The 25,172-nt window shown below is 40.7% G+C and overlaps 1 protein-coding gene across 3 annotated transcripts in view; it reads right to left on the bottom strand.

The window, feature by feature from the left end:
* The window catches only part of LOC109478277 (bifunctional heparan sulfate N-deacetylase/N-sulfotransferase 1-like), a 69,067-nt gene that overhangs the window by 18,456 nt on the left and 25,439 nt on the right, over positions 1–25,172 (bottom strand). The window contains exons 3-4 of one of the 3 annotated variants that reach the window (XM_019779735.1): positions 22,109–22,206; positions 4,654–4,716 (exon numbers count right to left, since the gene is read on the bottom strand). The gene's annotated coding sequence lies outside the window, so the exon portion shown is untranslated. Of the gene's footprint in view, positions 1–4,653; positions 4,717–12,774; positions 12,794–22,108; positions 22,207–25,172 lie in introns of those variants that run through there. The other 2 variants (XM_019779737.1, XM_019779736.1) reach the window with 2 other exon arrangements.

Genomic DNA, 25,172 nt, shown 5'->3' on the forward strand with positions numbered 1-25,172 from the left:
TGCAGCAGCATTAGCCTGGGTGCCTTTGCAATATACTTATCATAAAAATCTGCCTTGCACCAATCCCAACCCAGTAAGTATTAACCTGATTACCATCTGTGGTCAAATATTAAATTGATTAAGATCTGCCCTAACCCAATTATGGTCTCCATACAGGTGTAGCACTCAGGCGACTCCCAGCAATGTGCGCTATCAAAAGTGCCTTTTACCGGTGGAACTGCCATAATCTATATTGCCAATCAGCTTGTTCGCTTTTAAGCCACAGTTTATAAACAACACTTTCAGTGCATTTGTGTCAATATGGATTCTGTGGAAAAGATGGAACATGGTGGAACATGTAGACAGTAATCTATAATTACTTAATGCTTGGAATTAAGGAAATAGGTACATGTAGGCCAAGCATGTGAAAATAGCAATAAATCTATACTGCAGTATAATAATTCATAATTTTGATTTTTGAAGAAATCACTGCATTAATAAGCTCATACAGGAAGGCAGGGCTTTCTTCAACAGTACGGTTGGTGTCAAAATATGAGCATTTTGAATCTGAATAGATGAACATGCAAATTTGATTTGACAAGGTTTTACACAAAGTACTGCAAAGTCAATAAGAAAATGGTGATGAAAACAGTCATGATGTTTGAAAACTAGAACATATTCAAAGGTACTGGTTTCACCATTGCCTTACATGTATGTTAAACCTATCAACACCATTAGTGACAACTCACACACCTAGCACAACATACATTGTACATGTAAAGAAGACAACCACCATACTCTGGTCTGAAGATAATCTCTCTTTGTGGCAGCCATGTTGGATAACCTTTATCCTTTAACCCCTACCAATAATGTAAGACAAAACTTCATCCTAAGTACCAGGATAGTTCCCCAAACCTTACTGGGATGTTCTGTAAGTGCAATACTTTCATGAATTAGACATGATACAGGTAAAGGACTGTATGGAAATGATAAGAATGAAAATGTTTCGGAGATTTTCAGAGTTGCCTACAGACATTTATGCATTACTTCAGATATGATACAGTGACACAGGGATTAACCCAGGATGGCCTATGAATATATGATAAAAACGACTTCGCAATGTTTAAAGGAACACCAGCTAAGGCGGACTTAGAAGGATTCCTTTTACATGCATTGGTTAACACTGCGGCGCAAATTTCCTTGGGACAGGTAAGATGGAAAAGGCTATGTTTAAGACCCAGCCCGGTAGGTTTACCATATTCATGGACCAGTTTTAGAGTACAACCATAGGACAAGACCCAACATGTTATTACATACCTACATGTACTCCTGGCTGGTATGTAATGTTGGTAATCACGGGCACCTGTACTAAGCCACCCAGGCCTCCCTCCAACGTGGAAATTACACAGAACACAGCTGCCGACCCGTCCTGGAGCGGCGCTGACGATTCCTCAGGCTCATAAATCAGCGGGGAGAGATCACCAGAGATGGCGTACAAATCAGACCGGGTAGTTACCACACTACCGAGACTACAGCCTGCAGCAGGAAATCCGTAGTTTGGAGCCTCGCCCTGTTAGAGCACCTGCCACAACACCACTTCACTCTTATACTTTCAACAGTCAAGTGGGCACAGATTATCCTAAAGATCTATACTCATTGAAAAACAAATGACCTACCGAGCTCTTAAACATTCCAAAGGCATTTAGGACAACTTCAACTCCGCATGCCGGGTTGGTGACTCCTGCCTAGGGACAAGGTTTCTTGAAGGACAGTGGTCAAGAGTTTGGAGCGATGGAGCACTACAGCGTGACTGCCACTTGACATCCGTCAGATGGCATAAATCATGGGATCTAGTATGTGACTAGGGCTGCATACATAAATGTTGCCAGTGCTCATACCTGAACAATTTGACAAAGTAACTTGTGGTCTTCCACGACTAGAGAAGCACAATGAGAGTCAGCAAAAATGTCAAACATTGACCGAGTTTCTGTTGATCGAGACACTTGTGACAGAGATGACCTTCCGTAATTTTATGACCATTTCTTTTGTACTTTGACAAGGAAAACCTGGTGCAGTATACATAAAATTATATAGAATATGTTATAGAATTGGACAGCACAGTATGGACATATTTTCCATGTGAAATGTCATGGACGTTATATTTTGGTATGTCATTCCAGTCATAATTAATGTGATATCACATTCATGTCGCTAGACTCAAAATGCGTGTTTCCCTTTCTACACGTTAAAGACATGCCTTTTCTCCAAATTGCTTTAATCTAGCTCTGCCAAATTAGAGGGTGTTCACTTTTAATGAGACCAGTTCAACTTTAACAAGACTAAGGATAATGATATCATTATGTGCGTAGTTGACACATCACGACAAATTCACTGCAATCAATTGTAACTAACAGTTTGACTGTTTTTACAAATCTGATTATCGTACAATGCACCTTAACAGCTCCTGACTTCTGAATGCAGCGTATTTAGGCTGCTAACATGTCCCTATGGATTTCACCATGGGTATGCAATCAGCCCTAGTCTATATGAGTTAGCTGTTGGCTGATTAGACATGAAGAAAAACGATGACCCTCTGTTAAACATGATTACTCCTGCCCCTGCAGAATACTGATTATTCATCGTGCTCATCAAACATGGCTGATAACAATGAGGGGTCGCCGACCTGATGGCCTACCTTCTGGATCGAGGTCAGATGATGATGAATATCCCTACATAACTTTGTACAACCATGTATAATGAATGCGTGCAGTGGTTTTGTAGATATAATGGTCCTTGCTAGAACGACGTACCTTATTAGGTGTACAGGTACATGCAGGTATATAGATGCAGGTATATAGATTCAGGTACAGGCCCAGATTGTAGGTAAACATTGCATTAAAATCATGTCCGTTTCATCTGATTTCATGACAAGCAAACCAATTCTTCTTGTGTTTTTACTACACACGGGGGGAACATACGTTTCCAAAAACATGACTTTTTGCCATGAATTCTCAGGCTCTGGAACAGCCATGCTCACTTCCGCGACTGCCAAACCCAGGCCATACCCACTTTAATCAGCACGGAGAGATCTCCATGTTCCTTGCACCTTCCATTTCCGCAGACATCCAGAGAAAGATGGGATCTGCCAAGTACCAAAAATGGGAAGTCAGGGATGCTCCTTTCGATGGATGGTTTCCAATTTCTACCGGGGAGGCAGGCAACAACTCTCTTTCAGGCAGCATCAGTCTTGATGGTAATGAACCTGTCCACACCACATGTACACGTACACTCCATCCAGCTGCACTGCCTCATCACCGGAGCTTCTTCCACAAAATCTCCTTCATCTGTACCATTCATCAAAGTCCAGCAGCGCTTAACACATTATTCCCTATATAGATTCCAACCTTCCATCCCTTCGGCTTAGCCTGTGTTACACAATCTCTCGCTGTCAGGACATCCTGAATGGGCATCCTCCCTGAAAGCTTGTGGTCTGAAAGAACCATTCTCATTCTCAAAGAACTGCCAATAGCAGCTCGGGATCCTTTATCATTATGAAAATCTGTCCAATAGCAGCTCAGGATTCTTTATCACTATGAAAATCTGTCCAACAGCAGCTTAGGATTCTTTGTCACTATGAAAATCTGTCCAATAGCAGCTAAGAATTTTTTATCACTATGAAAATCTGTCCAATAGCAGATAAGGATTCTCTGTCACTATGGAAACAAACCCATCACCACAGCCTCTAACACTATGGTAACAGACAGTTTGACAATAATTGTCTACGTGTTAAGCACATATGCATAAATCAACAGGAATACATGTAAGATGTTCCCAATTCTCCTGACTTAGAGGTGTTGGCTATCTATAGCTTTTAGGGGGCTGACCAGTGGAAGGACAGCTAGAAGGCTGATGTAGTCAGGCTCCCTTTTACTTTATCTCCGTGTGAACTACAGAATGAGTGACCGACCACCGCGGTGACCACTCTCTTTGGCAACACAGTTGGGAATGCTTTTAATGCTTATTCAATTGTCAGGAAAAGTAGCTTTCTGTCCCTCAGCCTTTTAAGGCAATCTTAGGTCAGGCCATTAGGATGGGAGTGCAGAGTCACAGACACCTGTAAAGCACCTCCAGGTAAAGATAATGGAACCTGAGCTGACTTGTGAGGGAGATACCATTTGGAAACTTTAGAGAGGGGGATCATAAATACAGAGCTGTGTACCTAAGCATATTTCAGGAACGTATATTTCATTACTGTAGGGCCACACCAATTTAATTTGTTGGTTCACGGATTTGCCCAGTTCAACTTTTTCTGATTTGAAAAAAAAAAGAGAAAAGATTCAGTTTAGAATCAACTGAAAAATGACATAGTTTATCTCAAACAGTTGAAGACAGTCCTTTTCTTCCTAGTTGTTACCATTTTTCCATCTATCAATGAAGTGATTTGATTGAAAGTTTAAAAATTCATTGTTTAAATTTTAAACCAGCCTGGTATATGTTGCGTTCATTGGGCATTTTGGGCTATGATAGGATGCCTTTTTTTATCCTGAAAAACTGAGAACCAACAAATCAAATTGGTATGGCCTAAGTTAGAAATAACCGACAAGAAATTCCTTTTCTCCTTATGACTTGGAGAAAAGTTATTTTCACATCAAAGGAAACAGCATTGGTGTTTACCTGGAGGGAAGACACTTCTGTAGATATCTGCAGTGACTTTCCAAGGTCACCTTCACTCCGACCCTGTGACAAAAATAAACACAGATCATCAGTCATCATTAAATACAGGTATCAACATATAACCTATCACAACTAGCCCAATAATATTTGACACAAAAGTATCACAATCAAACACAACATACTGTAGTCAGCTGTAATGGAATTTTTAATACCACAACTTTCTTGCACATCAATTATTTTTATAGCAGGTACATTTCTCATAAACTTGTATAAAAATTATATATGGAAGTTGAACTACGGGTGGTATCTAACAATTCTGAAAACTAATCTACTTTCATAAATAACAAAATACAGTGACGACACTCTTGATATGCTAATAACCTAATAACTCGTGTTCATAACTGTATGCTGCATCAACACTGTCTCGGTTTTGCAGAGAATTACCCATAAATTGGTCTACATGATTAGATGATACATTGTATGAATACTCGGTATGGTAAAAACATACCGGTATTACTAGTAGATATAGCTGTCTTTGTATGTGGTAAAAAAAACTAATATTATGTTGGTCATACATGCAATTATAGATTGTAACAATATTGCTTGTAACAATATTGCTTTCTCTTCTGCAAGAAATCTTCATCTTTGAACCACATATGTTATCATACTTAATATGATACTGAAGTAACAAGTTATCAGTACTGACTGGGAAAAAGCCCTTGCCTTCCTGTGCCTTCTAGTCATTTTGAATATGACCCACACATTTTATAGATGCCCTTGCAATGAAGGAAATTTCCCATGGCACCATAAAACCTTAATGCAAAAGACTAGTATCTATCTAATAGACATTTTAGCTGATCCATAAAAGCACACTACACATTGTAAAAAGGATGCATTTCTAGTCCTGGGCTCTGGTTTATTAATCTTGGTAATATGTTTCCCATCATTTTGTTGTACCATTTTGATACCAATGTTGTGTATCTTCATGAAAACTTAGTTACACTGGCAAAATTACTGTACAGAAGTCCAGACTGAGCTATATAATGGACAGGCAACAAGAAATGGGGGATTTCAGACTTCTAGTCAGTATTTTCGGTTTTCATGAAACAATTGGGTTACGTCAGAGGAGATTCCGGGCAGAAGCCGGGCAGGGATTGAGGGTTGAGTTACCACTAAAATAAATATCAAGTACAGTGGATAGGCGGAGACTACAACATCTAGGTCATATGCCTGTTTTATTCCCACTTTCACAACAACCCTCCCTACGACACTAAATGGCAGAAGAGGAGGTGATGAATATTTATTTTCCACCAGCTGGCCTTCCGATGGCCCTTGTGAGCTCCCGGGAAGCCATCCCGTAATAAGGACCCTGGTAGCGCGATGGGTTTCTAATCCTGAACATCGCTTTGGCATCAGCCCTCGCTAGCTCTCCATTTCTGTTCTAAATTGGAATGGCCGTAAAATTTGCATTAACAACCTGCAGAGATGGCAGTTTAAGTGATGAACAAAGCATGACGTTATCTCTGATGTAGTATTATAATACACACACGCTGAGGTCCATATTTCGTGTTCTCAGATCCAAATTTCACAATTCTGCATAGCCTGTATAGTGTGTGGTACATGTAAGTCTCTGACAAAGTTTTAACATCACAATGCAGTGTTCTAGTCAGCATCCGAGTTTTCCGGGGAACCTTCCCTGGGATAGTCTCACCTCTGGCACGATACTTCACACCTTTAACACTAGACATGGTGTTACGTCAAACAAATTGAGATGATGGAAAAAAAGGCAATTTAGAACATTGCCTGAATAGTATCTTGAGACTTTGCTTTTCCTAAAAGCTAATGGTATTCACTGAAATGCAAAGTCTCAAGAAAACATAGCAAATCATCAGCTGGCAAATGCATGGAGCCATTTTTATCAGCTGCAACCACAGAGGACACGTAGAATTCCATCTGGAAAAGTTCAGCATATCTTCAAGGTTGTTTTTAAACAAGCCACATACATCATACAGCATACAAAATGTAAATTTACGCGTATGAGCCCCAAGACAGTTCCCGAGGATGCATAGCTTCCAGTCCTTCCACCGTAAAACTCGGCTTAATTGTACTTCCCGTGCTGAAGAAGAGACGGGGGATCCGCACCCAGACAATCAACAGTCAAGTTTACGGGAGTCTCGTTTGCGTGGGAAAACGTGACGCGCATGTGATGACCCGCCCCTAATTGGACGTTCAAGATGCAGGGACGGGATTTACGAAATTCCCTAACAAATTCTAAGAACACTGCAGGAGTTATGGCGGATAGATGGCATTCTGGGGTATCTGGGAAAACTGAGCACGTCCTTAAAACTGATCAGAGGATGGACGCCTAATCCCTACAGAGTTGTGAAACTGACGGTTGTCTCTAATGGAATCAAAAGAGACCAATGCGCTCATCAACAAGGTACGATTTATGTCATAGAAGCATCCCAGCTCCTTGAGACGGCAGCCTTACATCACGCTCTCCCATCAGGAAATACTTTGGGGACTGCCGGCACAGTCCTTGCAATAACTCAACATTGAACTTCTGACCTGCCCCATCTTTACCAACCTTCTATAGACCCATTTTCAGACATCATCAAACACATCTGATATTTAAATGCGGGTGTAATGTATTAGTACTTCCCTCTACTCCAAGCTATCCATTCTTTCTTGTCACATAGCTAGCCATTAGTCAAATGAGTATTAAATTTACAAGTTAGTACAAATCAGGACCTGAATGGTAGTGTACAACTATCTTTTTTTTTCAAATCTGAAAAAAAATGAAGTAAGCGAATCCAAGTACCAAGAAATTTTAAGTGGTGTGTCCCAAACTATTCAGGGAAAACCCTGTAGCCTGAGGATTATAATTCATCTATTTTGTGACAGTATCAGGCTTACGTAATGTATAGGCAACATATCATACCTGAAAAATCTGCAGGAAAGGTAAAACAATGGATCATAGAGCACTTTATATACAGCTGTACGCACACAACCCCCTGAAGTCCCATGTAGAGCACAGGTTTCCATTTAGCCTCTCCCGAGGATTCTACATATCATGCAAGCCATCATCGCCTAACCTTCTAATCCTACCTCATTTGCAAGACCACAAGAAACAAAACCTGTACCTTGACTCTGGCAAGGATAATGCACTTTGTAAAGAAGGCTCTTCAAATTCAATAGAATTTTAGCAGCCAATTTCTTTGGTTCTTGTAATAATACATGTACATGCACATGTCAATTTAATGTCCAAATAAACTGTTTACATTACAACTATTCCAAAACATGATTTTAGGAGTGTTTCATAGTGATATTTTCTGACAAAACACACTGTCATAGTTTATACTTCTTGACCCTAATTGTGAATTTTTATCATTTTTTCCCCATCTTTTCTTGGCAATAACTACAGGAAACCAATGATTTCGGACTTCCGGGAAGTATGCAATTCTTGGCTTCCTCAATCCCCATATGCCAGATTCTAAGACCTTTAACCTGCTGTCATTTTGCGTTAATCTTCCCTACCCATGTGCTGTCAACCTACTCTGTCCTGACAAACAGATACACAAACGCACAGTTCAGCCCCCCAAAACAATACTTCCATACCTTTAGAAGTAAAAACCTTTACAAACCTTTGAAGCTGGTGTGTTATGCCGAAAGGCAGTCATACCGGCTATACAGATACAGATACAGACCAAGACTGTTCCTTCTTTATCCATGCGATGGGAGGATGCATGTATATTTTACATGACAGCCACCGGCAAGTCATACTCCATAAATCAAACAAGTGCTAAGGTAATCTGCTTGACTCGGAGCCATGTGACATTCTCATCATCCATTAGTGGTGGTAATTGTCAGGAAATGGGTCCTTGATCCTCCTAGTGCCCCTACCCTCATTGCCCTCATCCAGGAGCATTAGGCAGGCATACATACATGCAAATGACTGCACTCTCTCCTCCTGTGTCTTCAAGCTTTTTCTCGGAAAGGGAAAAGTATGTACGCTGGACTATTCCATTTAGGAGGGGCGGTTATAAAAGTAGTATCTAGATTCAAAATGAGGGACATTACCTGAAAGAGAGACAAATTTCAAGTAGGAACTATAGAAATACACACCTGGTATTCATAATTTTTAAATATCTAGAGCAGTGCTGGCACTCCTACTGTTACAGTTGAGGTCCAAAGATGCAAAATGCCTTTCTGACTGAAAAATAAATTGGTTCATTGAAAAATGCTATGAAAAATCTCACATACTGGTAGATAGTGTTTCAGTTACCAAACACATGTAGAGCTAAGCACCTGATACTACCTCTTCTAACAAGATCTCAGATTTCGGATAAACCATTTCTGCATCCATCCGTCTTTGGGCAGCTTCCAACTTTCCCATTTGGATAATGCCTGGTAAAAGGTCAAGTGCAGCCCAGCCGTTTGGTCTATTTGCACACTTGAGTGTAACTTTGCCAATGCTTATCCCGGTAAGCTGAGTAGAATGCCAACGTTACTGTGGCAAACTCCCGGTATAATTGAGATAATGTACCTGACATTTCAAACTGCACTTTAGGACAAAAAAAAGGGTTAGGCAGATCTGACCTCTGTTCAGCTCCTGTATCAAATCTACAATACCGATGACAGTCTATTAAACAAGACTTAGTGCTGTAACATAATCAAGAACAAGTGATATAAAATGTGACATTTGGTACCGTAAATTGATGTAAGTTTGCAAGGACTTATTTATGTTAATATTAAGGGTGATACACCACATATGTAAAACCACTGGGAATATTTAACAGTCTACAGTACTGTGTAACAAACAATTAACCATATAGAAATGTATGAGACAGTATACATGTAACCAAAGCCCTCAAAAGGCTATTTAAATGATGCAGAACACACACGCACTATTGATGCACACTGTTGACAACCTGCTGCACAAACTGTTTACTGAGTAGACGTTCCGACAGTAAAATGTTTTTAACTACAGATATTGAGATAAGGCTGGCTGGGAGAGTGGGAGGGAACTGTGGGATATCTCTGATAATCATGTCCTGTGGGGCCTCGTTAAACAGGAGGAGATACCAGGAAGGACATTACCCATCATTCCCTGCTTTACACAGATTGTAACGTCTACAGTAACTGTTGTAAATCGTGAAAGTTTTGCGCTGGCTTTATTTCCCAGTAGGAGAGCAAGGAGGATTTCACGGTGTTCTAAATTCAAGGTTGAAACAATTTTGCTGTACTGTAGATAACATACAAGGGAGGCATATATTCAGTGTCATGAATTCAAGGGGGAATTAAAGGTCAATGTGAAAAGTTCAAATCCATGAAAATAACATCACTGCAAATGTTTCACAGTTTACAGTAACTCTCGGCAGTTGTACAAAATAATAACTGACAGAGGCAAGCATATCACTTTCATGGCTTTATGTATAACTAATGATGGTATATGATACCAGACGATACAGCATGAATAATGCTAATGATTAATATTTTCATATTTGGAAAGCCCAAACCCACCTGTTCAAACCATTAGGCATTCCTTGGTGACTTAAACCATCCAGGAACTATCATTCCATCAATGGACGTGTGACAGGTGGTATTTATAGGGATGGGCTTCCCCACATGTTTTCATGTAACTTGATCTGAAAGTTTCCATTGTTAATTCATTTGGCATGTTATACATAGAACTGGAATGTCACCACTAATCTATTATTGGGCTTGGATGATGGAAAACCCCCTTTTTATAGCAATGAGATTGACTTTCACAAACAGTTGTTTCATTTCTGCTGACAGATGCTCCCTGCACGGCAGGTCTTTCAGACATGCTCACAGGTAACTTAATATCCAAGCAAACCCATATCTGGGCAAAATGAGTAATACTAGTAACCTGGTGGGCATACCAACTACTACTGTACTACAGAATTTTTTCAACCGTGAAAAAGTTCCTTTGCCCTCTATCCTGTGAAAAATAAATGCACTTACGGTAACTGTAGAACATCAGACCAGGTATCACATGGTGACATTCTTCAATAACTCACAATTCAAACCTGCACTGTAGAAGGGAGATTTGAACCGAACAAATAAACTGGATACAGCCTTCTGTTAAGTTAGCAACAGAGAAGAAATATACAAATCTGTCACCACCATCAAGATCATTTTCCTTTCTTCTACTATGGAAAAAAGCTGAAAAACTACAAACATAATGAATGACACACCAGGGTTAGCTATTTGGATAAGAACCTGAAGGCCATTGCAGAATCATAATTTGGCTTCTAAAACCCGAATTTTGAAATAACCTCTGAGAAGCAAACCTAAGACAGAAAATGAGCCATCTGTCTCACCTCTGGCCACCATGCCTTGCACAAACATGTTGCTCTATTGTGCTGCTATTTGTAACCAGACTGATACTATTGCCTGTCTCCCAGATAATTACACCTCCAGGGCAAGAGATAATGCTAGCGGAAACAGCACCACACTGTTTACTTACCTTATTCTACCAGAAGTCGAGTCAATGAGTCTTGGCATTTCTGTAAGGGAGAAAAACCTTTGCAGGGCCCTTCCCTGACTGTTGTGCAGCATGCAGGGCTGTCTAGCTCTCTCCCAATCCCTCCTGTATCCCTCCCTCTCCCCCATTTGACTGATGGCTCTTTAACTGCTGCAGACATCTGTCCATGTCTATTCTAAAAACAGTGGCAAGTGGTCGGCAGAAACAAAACCTTCTTTGTAAGGTATCCAGGAACACTGCGACCATTCACGTCACAATCTACATGTACCATTATCTGAATTTGTGCTCTGTCTGTTAAGCCCTGTTAAATCTGTTCAGGGTTACTTCTGAGAGTCAATCACGAATGTAGGATCTAGGAGAAAAACTTACCATGCCCTGGAAGATAAAACACTACCAGTGGAACAGACATGTATAGAAATCTGTAAAATATTAGCTTAGACTGCAACCACATTGATAGTCATCATATGATTTTGATGCCATAGAATTTCCAAGCAGGCTGTGAAAGAACCAACCGCTGACAAGGATCTTAGACAGGCTTTCCGTAACAAGCCAGCTGAATTTCGCAAGACTATCCCAAGACAGTCCTTAGTTCGAAATGGAATGATGATCGCTGGATGTATGTGACCGAGCCCTTACTTTCCTGAGAGATCTGGCAGCATTGTCAACAGTCAAGCCACAACAGTGTAGGAGTGCTCCAACTCTAAGACCACCTCTACATGCAACCTTGACCCCAGATTAACATCTGCACCTACCAAATCCATTACCCTCCGTGAAAGGCAGCAACGTGCCAAACAAGTGACAATGTCGAAGCCAGCAGTGTGCCTCATGTCCCTTTAGCACAGCTTAGTGCGCAAAATGTACCCTAAGGGGGCTGTGCGTGATTCTGTAAAATATCACGTTTATGCAATTACCTCAAGCTCCACAAGTCCAGCGAGAATCTTGCCGAAATGTTTGATCTTCTTACTTCCATGGCCGCATGGCTCCAAGTTCCTTAGAGTGCCAGCTTCTTGGCTAAAAGAGTCCTGCCTGCTCTTTGGTGCCTACGTGCTTCAGAGGGGACTTACGAAATGTGTACACAAACATGCACACACTCAGTAATCACACTAACAAACACCTCTGCTGGGAGTGCTGCTTAAGTCTACAGCCGAGTATCAAAACAGACCTTATATCCTGCTAGCGGGGAGGGCAAAGTCCCTTTATACATGCATGATAACGCTCTCATTAATCACAGTAATGAACTTGTGACTTCATAAGTGTGGCAAACATATTGATTTCTAGAGGCTGCAGGGTATTGGCAGTGATTTAGTGATTGAACTAGCTGAGAGCCAAGTCATTTTTCATCTTCTAATCCTCCATGCATACTTCAAAGAGTCTTGGCTGCCCAAAAGTCTGAGTATCACTGCAACTTCTTGCCTTGTTAGACAGCAAGAATTCTACACAAAGCCTTAGCTTCCAACTCCAGTCCATGGTATTTTAGAAACAGTTTTAAAGCAATAACCAAACTTCAGTGGACACATTGGCATTGGTTGTCAAACTGTGCATACTGTAACAGTTTTAACCTATGAGTAGGCCTAAGTGGTGTTGAGATAAGTACAAACCAAGACATTCACCTCAAAAGCAGACACAGCCGTCCAGTCCTCCAACATGGCCTCCAATCATAACCTGTGTACTCTACCTGACCTTTGACACCTCCTGATATCTCCATTCCCCCAGAGAGGGACACCCCAGGAGAGGGGGGGGGGGCAGATGTCCCCCTGCTGGTCATGTTGTGGTTAGAACCAGCATCTACAAATAGGGTCCATCTGCCACTGTTTGGATGGGATTTACAGTGATGATTAAATCAGTAGGCTAATCAAAACACTCTCAAACCCACTTTTCCTGATTCATCCCCATATTTAGTTAGTGCCTTTTACATGGAATCCCTTTTTGGATTCCTCCAGTAGATAAGGCTGCAGCTTTAGTCCCTGAAAGTTTCCCATCCTTCACATCTGACTTTACTATGATAACATGAACATTCCCTAAGATTTTTCATAAGCTGTTTCATAACACCATACATCTTTTATTACAGTAAACCAATCTAATTTCATGGGAACATGATTTAAGGTAGAAGGCTTTTGCTGCGTTTTAACTTTCCCATTTCCTTCAGTAAGCTACATAATGTTAATACAATATACAATTGACTCTATTATTATACTTAACATAAGAGAATGCACCTTTAACAAGCACCTATTTCACCAAAACCATAAGTAACCATAAGTAACAATATCAAGCAATAGCAAGATGATGATAAATCATAAGAACACTGACAAGAAAGGGGATTCTGATGATCTGATCATCTGATGATACCTCATCCTGTCAGTCAGTCCTGGCCTTCTGAGGTAGAGGTCAACACAGGTCAACCAGAGGCTCCCATGTTTAATCCTACCCTTCAAGCTTACTCAAGGCTGCCATCAATACAATACAAGGTGGGTGGAAAACGTAGACAACTTAACAAGAAAAATACCTTTATGATTACTAATGACTACAGAGCAATAACACAGTTAAGAATCAGCAGTCATAAATTGAATACGGAAACAGGAAGATACCACAATATTGTCTTTGACATTGACTACACTCCATAGCTTTATGCATTTGATACAGTAGGATCCAAAGTCTTGGCTCCTGAAACTCTGAAGGATACTGAAATTCAAACTAAAAGAAATGTGTACAAGTAACCACGGCTGGGGCATAATAGAAGACATACCACCATAACCTCCTTCCTTGGCTAAACTGATATCCTACCAGACTTAGTCCAACTGGTTATGGGCTAGCCAATAGACTGCCAAAGAAATCTGCTTGAAGATTAGTAGTAAACACCTACTTAGCACTATGCACCTTGTACGCACACCACCTCAAAATGTCGTAGAGATTCAGCAGAAACCGTACAAACCTGCTGTATTCTCTGACAGCAGCTCATCTGAAAAGGCTCGCTGCTTTGTGCTGTGACCACACAGTGCCTCAGTGTTATGATAAGCAGTTCTCGGGCTATTCCTCAAGCCCGAGACAAAGAAAGAACCATTCTAGCGAAGGACAAAGGCAGGAGTCAAATACTTGACCTGCTTCAATCAGCTTCACAATGGCGACATCAGTGCTCCCCGCAGAGCTAGTTTTATTCACATGTCTCGGTTGGCTCCTCAATACACGCCTGCCTTCCATCACATTCCCTGCTCTACTTTTAGCAAGTCCTGCTTTTTACTTTTCTTCTCCACTTCCCTACAGTTCTGCGGGAGAATGGATGGGTCAATAAATGCCAGAGAGCCTCTCTAACCCGAGTTGTCTGGTGGGCCCATTTGCCTTTCATGCTGGTGACTTTTCTCATCCCCAACCCTTAGGCAGGGGGACAAAAGGTCCAGTACCTGGAAATGAAGTCACCACACCTTTTGGATGCATTGTTGATGGACCTGCTGGCAATGCCATTTGTTTTGTCATCTTTGCAGCATCATTGCTGCATTAATCTACCTGGAAGCCTTAGGCCCTTTGCACAGGTATCATATACTACCGGTGATACTCCAATATTGAACTTGTACATAAAACCTGTATATTCCTCTTGTAGCATTAGTGATAAATCAGGCACAATATCAGAGATGTCAGACTTCAGGGAAGTATTTTGAGTTTTTGTGACATTCAAATTCCCAAACCTACAAACCAGCCATCCGAAACAATATACATGTACATGTTGTACTCTTGTACCCGGAACTAATAAAAGAGATTTCTGTTGTTAAGTTGAATGTCAGCACATTAAACACTGTTCAATCTAACTGTAAACTATGTGTATCTTTTTCCTTCACTGGTGGAATCAATTCCTAACATATGTAGGCATTGTTCCCTGTTCTGAACAGTCTGACTTCCTCTCCACAAAAGCCCATCTAGAATGATTGAAGAGATCCTTACAGCATGGACAGAGATAACCTTTAGCATTTTCCCCTTCAAGATGTAACACACAGATATGACTAACTATGTGTGGAGAATGTCTAGCAGCTTTTCAATCTGTATTCATAACCTGAATATAACCTGCTTTCCATTTGTAGACTGCACTGGAGGGATGTTAAGTCATGTCAAACACCTCCAAAGTGCTGGCAGCCTACAAGGGCAATAGAGTCCCTCTAGGGTGTGTTCAAGCCATGCATTTTACAGTGTAGACGTAATGTCATATTCAAGTTTTTCTTCCTGCCCTCTTCTTTTATGAGGTCTGCTTGCTGTACTTTCTCCATAAAATGTCAGAGAATCATGAGAATGAATTGATGAGGCCTTGAGTAAACTTTTGTTATATGTGGCTGCCAGCTCGTAGTGCATGAAGACTGTTGCTCAGACTGTACCAAGATGGTCAAGGCCAAAGATGAAGGTAGCAGAAAGTGCATTTTAATCTAGGATACAGGATTTTTCTTTTACACAACCAAGATTTCTCACCTAACTGCTGACGTTTCGGTGTCTGTCAGACATCTTCCTCTGGGCTTCTGACTGGAGGTCTGCTTCACACCGCTATATGTAGCCGATGTAGGGGGCGCTTTTGTGGCAAGAACATAAAAACCCCACCCTCATCCCGGGTCACCACTGGGGTCGACTTTCTATACTTCCTAAAAATCCTAAAAACATTACCGACCTGATGAAATTATTTTCAGAAATACATTTTAATCTGCCACAGAATTTCAACATAAGATATAGACAAAAGACTTTGATTCCAAAAGTTGCTTCAGTTCATCCCTAGCCTCTTGACCTAAGGAATTCAGGAACAAGCTAACTGACCAGTAGAAAATTAGCTCCCTAGCACACCTCACTGGGCCAAAATCACTGACTCTAACTCAACTCGAAGTTAATTAGGTTTCAGCTGCAGTATCTTGGATTGATTTTCACTTCTAAGGGGAAAACCTTCTATGAATAGTGTAGTTGCCAAATCCTGCTTCCTTCAGGACCGGCTGCAATCAAAGTCAATTTCCTGGCAAGAACACAAAGAAACATGTACTTGTAACAAAGTGCAAGTACATGTACTTGTAACAACTATTTTCAACTCTTATGGATAAACTTTTACTGTCTCACAGGTAGATGTTGAACAATCATAAAACACACATCAATACCAGTGGACCAGCCACCTACTGTAGTGCTTGAATAACTGTATCTGTATCTGTATCTATATAGCCGGTATAACCGCCTTTCGGCGTAACACACCAGCTTCGCAGGCACGCGGCGCGGCGGCAGCTGGCTATATTACACCGATCGACTTGTTACACCTAACCCTTGAACTTCTAGCTCTAGACATTGTTTAAAGCTATCTATTGACAATGCCCCTACTGTACTTGGTGACAGTGAGTTCCACTCTGCGATAGTTCTAGGAAAGAATGAATTCTTGAACACTTCAATCCTTGGTTGATAACTCTGGTACTTGAATGCGTGGCTATTTCTTGTTCTCTTCTGGGCTGGTATTAGGTACTTAGTAGTTGGGACATCCACCAGTTTATTAGTCATTTTGTACATCATGCATAGTCTAGACATCTTTCTTCTGTCTTCCAGTGAGGTCCACTGTAGGTTTCTTTTCATTTCCGTGACACTAGCACCTCTTACATAGTTGTTCATACAGAATCTTGCAGCTTGATTCTGTACCCTTTCCAATTTGTCTGTGTGGCCCATGGGTCATTAGAAACAGAGATGGTATACTGAATGATGTGGGAAAGAACTAATGTTGAGTCTCCACAAACCAACGACTTGTATCTAACTGTTTTTTGGCAGAAAACACCGTGCTATGATTTACCAGTACACCGGGTACTGCTAAGCAGTATGCGAAGGACAGCATGGTCAAATGACCTTCAGCTGTGTTTCCCACCATTACAGCATGATTTCTTGGCTGTCCACCAGCTGTACCACAGCAGGTTCATCTCGCCTGGGAAATTAATGTTTCCTTCCGGAATATTCCGACTTGCTAGGGGGGGGGCATCGCCGTAATCTGGGGATTCAATCAATACATCTGAACATACCGTGGAATACTTAATCTTAACCTTCGGCTTGCTCCCAGCCACGTTCACTGCCAATGTGACAGGCATTGCCAGAGGACGTTCAAGCAATATACAGGGAACGTTCTAATGATCACTCATGACTACTGCTAAAAAATTAGCATCTCTTTTACATTCTGACCACTTCAGACCATCTCAACATATATTCGACATCACCAAAAGTCAAGAAAAAGCCAAACCTTGCAGTATACTAGTAGTAGTGTACCATAACCCATGTTTTAGATTACTAGAAGTCCAGTCAACATTGTGTGCTTTACTACTTTTGCATTTGCATACCTGTTCTTAGCCTGATAGAGGATGAATGTACATTTGTACATGTACAACAAAGGTACATGTAGTACCATTATTATCGATTTACAGATTGGAAAACTTTTGATTGCAAAACTAAAATTTCCGAGGTTTGCTGCCAAACATGGCAAACTGGTCGACAGTTTAATGTCTAAACTTTCTGGACATTTTGAATATCTCATCAACTCTATGGAGAAAAAACATGCCAAGACATGGGAATTGATGTGTAGAAGGGAGGATGGCTGAGGCATTATTGGCTGCTGCATGTGAGTGAGTACAAGGTGCCAAACAGGATGACATCCATTTGCACCAGAGCAACACTTGACCTTGTGATGCTGACCTCTAACCCCCAAGCCATCCAACATTCTGTACCACATGCTGGCATCACAATTGAGCGCACCACAATCCTGGGCATCTCATTGAAATTTGCACAAAGCAGTCTGCAAGGCTGGATTCTGTGGGCTCGTGCATTTTTTATCTGGAACATTTTCACAATATCTAACTTAAACATGAATGTAAACCAGGTGATAAATCTACAATTGTCAGTTTAAAAATTGTGACCTAATTCCACAGCATATGGCAGCAAATCCAGTTAAACCACGATTAATGTACAACTGCATGATCCAATCTGGAGGATGTCTTTTTATGTGTTCATTTCAAGCTCAGACTCCAAGATCCAAGAGACTGTGCCAAAGCAGACATTGTGGGAAGCAATGAGAGTGTAAGATTGACTGAAAACATAACACAGTCACTGTCACACATGAAAGAATAACACACAACTGAAAGCATAACACCCAACCACAGTCAATGTTTCAAGAACAAGAAACAAACCTGCACGTTTCACATAACTCCTGTGCATTCCATTCCTCTCTTGCTTAATCATCAAGAACCTTGTTTATCATTGGAACGCAACTCTGTGCCACCAAACTTAGCAAGGCCACCATACTAAGCAATACCAAGACGAACTTGAACACTACTAACGCCTTATTATACACACTTCTTGCTCTGTAAAGGCCTTTGCGGGAGGTTGGCTATTTTTGTACTCGTCACAACCTGACAAAGGCACAGTCTTGGAAAGGGCTACAGTTGTTAGGGTCTGGAGACTGCCGTCGCGTCGCTTTCAGACAGACGGCAGGGCTCCAAAACAACTGGTGCCTCCACGGAAACATTCATACATTCTTCTTCACATGGCGCCAGCGGGGCATGATTGCATATTTTACCCTTCTGCTCCAAAATTGGCCATAATCTTTTTTCCATTACCATCCAGGCTGCAAATCATGTTACTTCCAGCTTCTCTAATCACAAGCGAGTCACCTTGCTGGCCTGCCACCCAATAGAAACCCCCGGCTAACAAGGAGGAATGGACTGAAAAATCACTGACTTACCTGAACATGTTTTAGAGAATCAAGAAAGACTGCCCAAATCAGCAGGCTTGGACAAATTCATGTTTAGCAGCCATACTTCAGGTATTAAGATAAGTTTCAACGGCTAGCTGATATCAACATTGAGGATTATGAAGGGATCTATAAAGTATGGCACACATGCAATGAATGGTGGTGGTTCCTCCAGCTATTTCTCCCTTCATCCCACAGCTATCGTTAACTCTAGTTTCTGGACATGTACATTTGCCATTACAGACAAAAAGGAGGTCTCCCAGACAGGGTAACATTAGAACTATCTAATGGATGTGAAGGACGGTACTATTAGGGATATCTCACACTGTGTCGGCACTTACAGCACTAAGGGTAAGCCAGGGAGGACACTTGCGGCACATTGATTTCACCAGAATTCTTGTAGTAACATTGTGCCTAAGATCAAGTACAGGTACAGGATTAGACACAACTGCCTGTACCTGTACCTGAATAATGTGACAAAGTTATGTCATAACATTCACAGAATGTATATCTAGATTTCATGTACATTGTATCTTATGCAAAGAACCTATACATTCGAGAGGATCTTAAAGAACCCATCTAAAAGAACCCAACTTATTTAACACACTTATTGAGAAGAGTCAGGGTAATCCAGTGTGCTTGGCTAAAAACCTGTGCCGTAGTCTACTATGGTGAAGTCACATTGCACTAGTAATACATTTTGTAGGTACTTGGAAAAGCATCATGCCTCTTTTCAGCTGAGTCTGACAAAAGAAGAAGAATGTTCTACCTGGATGTCTAACCTTCATCGACCTTCAGAGAGGTAGTAGAAACTTTCAAAAGGAGTCTAGCTGGTTGCCGTGAATGCTACGCTATAAGTAGCTTTGACCCTCTGTAAGACGCAGCTAAAGTCAATGCGGCTCACTGAGAACCGCTGGAGTTGGCTACAGCTGATTGTGTCTGGCTGCTGCTAACTTAGGATGGCGCCGACGAGTAAGTCACAAGAATGCGCATGACTAAATACTCAAAGACTATCCTGAAGACTCAAGAGGATGTGAAAAAACAGCTACAGCCTGTAATAGATAACCCAAGACTAAAAATGGAGATATAGGTAAGAACCTCTGAGTCTTATATAGGCTCAGTCACATAAGTAATAAGGTAATTTCGAGATCAAAAACAGGGAATTTGTGAGATAGTTGTGCATTGTTGTACAAAATTAATCTGTTTTGTTATGGCTGTGACAGTTTCGGATCCTTTTCAGCGGTTGGTTCTGGCACAGTCCACTTGAAAACTCTACCCCATCAAAATCCTATCACAGTCTACAAAGAATGTGACCGTGCTCTGAAAATATCTAAATTTCAGACACAAAATATGTAACTGTGATTTCCATTCTTCCTGGAGGTGATGATTTTAAATGGGTCCTTCCAGCGACTTACCATGGCACCTACCATCTGGTTAGGCTCCCAGTCACTGACGTCATGCCCTGAACATTTACCATCCACCCCGAACTCTGACCTTTGTAAAACTCTCAGTCCACATACAATCATTAGCAGCTACCTCAGCAGAACATTCACAGCAGATCAACACTAGTCCTTTTAGCCTGACTCATTTTACATGATGAGGCCGATCAGTGAAAATCTTTGCCCTATGGTGGTTTGCCATTTATGAGGTCACTAATATGCCAGGACAAGCTTTGCCCATTACACGCCAGCCAAATTGGTATTAGGGACATTTGATACTAAATGTAATCACCTCTTCTGGTCTGCAAATGTCAGCAAACCGAAGAGGTAATGCTGGAAGGCATACTGAATGCTATGTCGTTCATCAACCATAACCCATTTGTGTCAGGATAGGAGGTACCTGCAAAATTAACCTATCAGGAAACCGTGCTGGTTCAGAGACAATGAGACTGACTAATGTATCACCATGCTTTCAGCACACACCTATTACCTATAACTGAATGTGTGCATGAATACAGAACCCAAAAAATACAAGATACCAAAGATGTCAGACCTCCTTGAAATATTTTTGTGAATTTCTTGTTTATTCATGATGAATTTAATTCTGATTCTGTTTGAGTAAATTCACACTGGCTCCCATAAGAGAAGATATGGATATAGCAGGAAAATAATGACCTAAATAAATAACATTTTCTGGGACCTTTGGCCAAACTTCCTCTCAATGTGCCTGATGAGCCTACCATGTGGTAACACAAGCAAATACAGACGTATCAAAAACAAGACCTCCACACACAGAGGTAACAAAGATACCTCCTGTAACATCAGGTTCGCGGAAATGTGGCCCACCTTACATCCTCCCTGATATATATACCTGGTGTTTTACTGATGTATGTGGCTGTCATGTTCATTGCTGTCCAGACGTATTGAAGAACAAGAGAGACAAATTTCTCCATTCTCCCTGCCCTTTTCTTTTACAAGCCGTGCAGTGAGTAGATATATCATTATCTGGTGCTTAGCACGGTGTGGAAAACTAATGTAGCAAGGAGTAATTTGTGCTATATATCTGGGGGTCCCTGGGGGGTGGATGGGCTTTTGGTTTCTGAGCCCACATCCATCCTGCTACCTTGGGATATTCTTGTTGTCGGCACTGATACAATAAGTGCCAGAAAGGTGGATTATATTTATCAGTCTTCGCAGGAGTGTTACAGACAGACAGTGCTGTGCCTGTCATTGTTACCTGTAAGGTGCTTACACCACCTGAAATACAACAGTTCCTGATAACATTGTTCAATGAACTGTACACAACATCAACATCCTTGTGGTGTTAGGGAACATCGAACTAAGCTTCTCAAGTCAACAGAAGTTTTTTGCTGGTGCTGGGTTCCAAACCAGCTGCTATGTTCACCATGACATCACTGGTGAATTTAATTGGATCACCTGGCAACAGGAATCTAGAACTGAAAATATGATTTGTAAGGTTTGATGTTTGCTAACATCAGAAGGTTGTTTATTTTGTACAAACATCTTTGTTGATTAAATAATACTTCTCGTAGTTGAATGTTGACAGGAACTAACAAATTGTATACATGTATGGGTGAATGTTTCAAAACCTTTCGTAAAACTTTCATTAAAGATGATAATTTAATAACATACGAGAAAGGATCCTTTTCAGCTGCCTTTGCATTGTTTCCTTTCTTTCCCACAGAAACATGAAACAACATAAGCCTGAAGACACCAATGATCATGAAGTCTGGTGAACAAACGAAAGGTATTTTGACTTACCGTGTAGGGTGATGGATGTTGACACCTGGTCAGGACCACTAACAGGACAAGTGGACTGACTTCTTGTCTGCAGGTATCTCAGGTATTCTGCAGGGCACCTGGGGAAACAGAACAGGAAACCTTTAGACTTCCTGTGGGCCACTAGAGGGAAGTCATCAGACAAGAGGGGAAGTAGGATCATTCACCAAAACATAACAGTGGTGATATAATCGCCTTGTGGTAAGGGTTGTTGACTCAAAATCCGAAGGTTCTGGATTCAAATCCCTTCCAGGCCCCCATGTTGTGGTCTTGGGAAAGGCACTTTACAGTTACACCACTTTCTTCACTGGCGAGGTGAAATTGAGTACCTAGCTTTGGGATGTGTCCTCTCGGATAGACGGTAACACACAAAACAGGTGTGTTACACTTGAGGGTGGTTCTGCGAACAAACAGAAAGACCACTTTCTTAGAAATGTTACAAAAATGTCAAAATGGGCCATACTACAGTATGTACTTTGTACAACTCTTGCGCAATAGACTTTATTCATTCATACATGTACCTCCTTGATATATCACACTGTCAAGACTTAATCGATAAATAATTATATCACCACAAAGATCCCCTGGCTAGGATGAAAATATTGATCCTTAGAATTTACTGCTTGTAGTGACAGCCTTCAGGCTCCCATATGACATATGTACATGTACAGTCTGTATGGTTGAAACATACTTTTTAATTCGATCACTATAACTGTAGGCAATGTTTTCTTTTCTTCCAACCTGTCTGTGGCATAGTAACAAGAAATAGATCTCAGATGTCCCAAACAACATGACAATGCACAAACTGTACATGTGTGAAGCGTTTGGACTAATTTATGCTTTCATCATCATTAATCATGTAATTCATGTTGTGTCACTGTAATGAGAATTTGTTTTGCTTCCAGCACTACCCGTAGTGCCTTGCATCTCCCAGCATGCAATGGGACCCATGAAATAGTCTACAAAGGTTCCCCCAAAATATTACATGATGCTTAACTGCTGAAATATTATAATACATGTAAGAAGAACTTTCTGAAAGCCTTCACTTGACATTCAGCTTCATATTTCAGTTCACTTAAGACTAAACTTTATGGTAAATGCACACCACACATATCAATTTGTTGTGGATAATACATAAACATTGTATTTTGCTACAGTTGACTTAGCACTGAAATCCTTCGTATGGGTTTCCTTGGCATCGCAATCAAAAAGGAATTAAGGCCCGCTTTCTTTAATGGTTGCCTATGTGCTCAGACAGGAGGAAAGCAAATCACGGATTTATCTCACATCATAATGACTTGGGAAGCTAATGTAGCATTGAATTGGGGCTGCTGCTTCAAATTTCCTTGTTGCAATTCTACGCAAATGAACAAACAGTGCCACAGGCATGGGGAGAATGAGAAATATGTTATGGCATGGATACTCAGGGAAACGATGGTCACACTTTAATGTAAGGAGATATCCCATTGGGGTATACACTGGTAGTGAGGAATATCACAACACAGTTTAATGGTCTCAGGAGTACTATTGTGGCTTGATTGGACAACTGCGATCCATGGCCAAAGACATATTGAGTAGAGAAGAACTAATCTACCATTAAGTGATAGTATTGAACTGTTACCACATGGTTAAAAGTTTTGGGAATTGAAGTACAGTATGGTACGTTTTAAAGAGCTCCTCATGCATGAAACAAAGTAGAAGATTGGGTAAATCCTTAGACAGATGGTACACCTGTTATGTAGGTATGCTTCTAACCAATGGCTTTGCAGAATGACATATAGATAATATACTTTATTTCTTTACCTCATACCAAAGGACTAAGGCCAGGCAAGGAACTAGTGGTAGTATTTTATCCTGACAAGGGCAACCTCGTATCGTCTACCAGTCCCTTTGTGAAGTTAACAACCTGCAAAGACTTATGTCACAGAAAATGTATGAGCCCAAGCAACAAAAGCCTTCAGCAACCATCAGAAAAATCTGGTCGTTTGTCAAGTTGATCCACATATATGAGCCGTACTTCAAAGGAGGATACTGATAGCAGACATGTAGACTGCTCCCTCTGAATAGTGACGCCTTGCTGTCAAACTATGGTTGACAAATAATTCAATTTACGTCATTCAGCGTTAGAAATACCCATCTGCAGTCTGCATTTTGCAGAGACAATTTCAACATTACGGAACAAAAATTAAGCAACCTGCAACTGTGCAGACTGAAAAAATCATGCAAGGGGTTCAATGGAGCTTTTGTGTTACTATTAACTCTATAATATACAAGTAATTTTGCATATATTTTTCAAACTGCATGTAAAATGTTTGCCAACATGCAATGTTGTATATGCCATGTTTAGATCCCCATTTTTAAGTGTGCATTTTCAAAAAGTATTTTTGAATTGCAGAACAAAATTTTGACATTCTGCATTATTGCAGAACCACTGATCATATTCCTGGAATCTTTAACACATGTAGGTAATATTGTGTATATACGATTTCTTGAATTTTCAATCCTCTATAAAATATAACCTTTTGTGAAATTCTATAGTAATACAGCAAATATTCATTCTTCTGACACATGTAAGGAATATACTGTATACAATACCTTTACATACATGCACATGTAGGTAAACCAAATAAACACAGATGCACTAGTGCACCCACAATCAACAATTAGGTGCACAGCTCCAATTCTGGGTACACAAAGTGCATATGCATCTAGTACAGGTATTTCAGCCCTGACATTATAATGCATCTACATGCATGTATCTGACTTAGATACTGAGAGGGCTTACAACATGGCATGTATTGGTATCTGGACTATCGATTACAAAACATCAAGGGAACATTTGTATTGGCATGCATTAAACAATATGGTCGTACTAATTAGCTGAACCATGCCTCAAACGCACTCAAGATAATGAACAAGATAATTATCGATCTAAAACTTTGACTGGCTAATTATCATGTTGGCCAGGACATGCCCACGCATACATTTCTACCAAAAAGGCATTTGTATCGTTCAAGCTTGTGTGGTCATACTATCATTGGGTCAA

The sequence above is a fragment of the Branchiostoma belcheri genome, unplaced genomic scaffold (assembly GCF_001625305.1).
Source record: "Branchiostoma belcheri isolate BF01 breed outbred unplaced genomic scaffold, Haploidv18h27 scaffold43, whole genome shotgun sequence".
Taxonomy (NCBI): domain Eukaryota; kingdom Metazoa; phylum Chordata; class Leptocardii; order Amphioxiformes; family Branchiostomatidae; genus Branchiostoma; species Branchiostoma belcheri.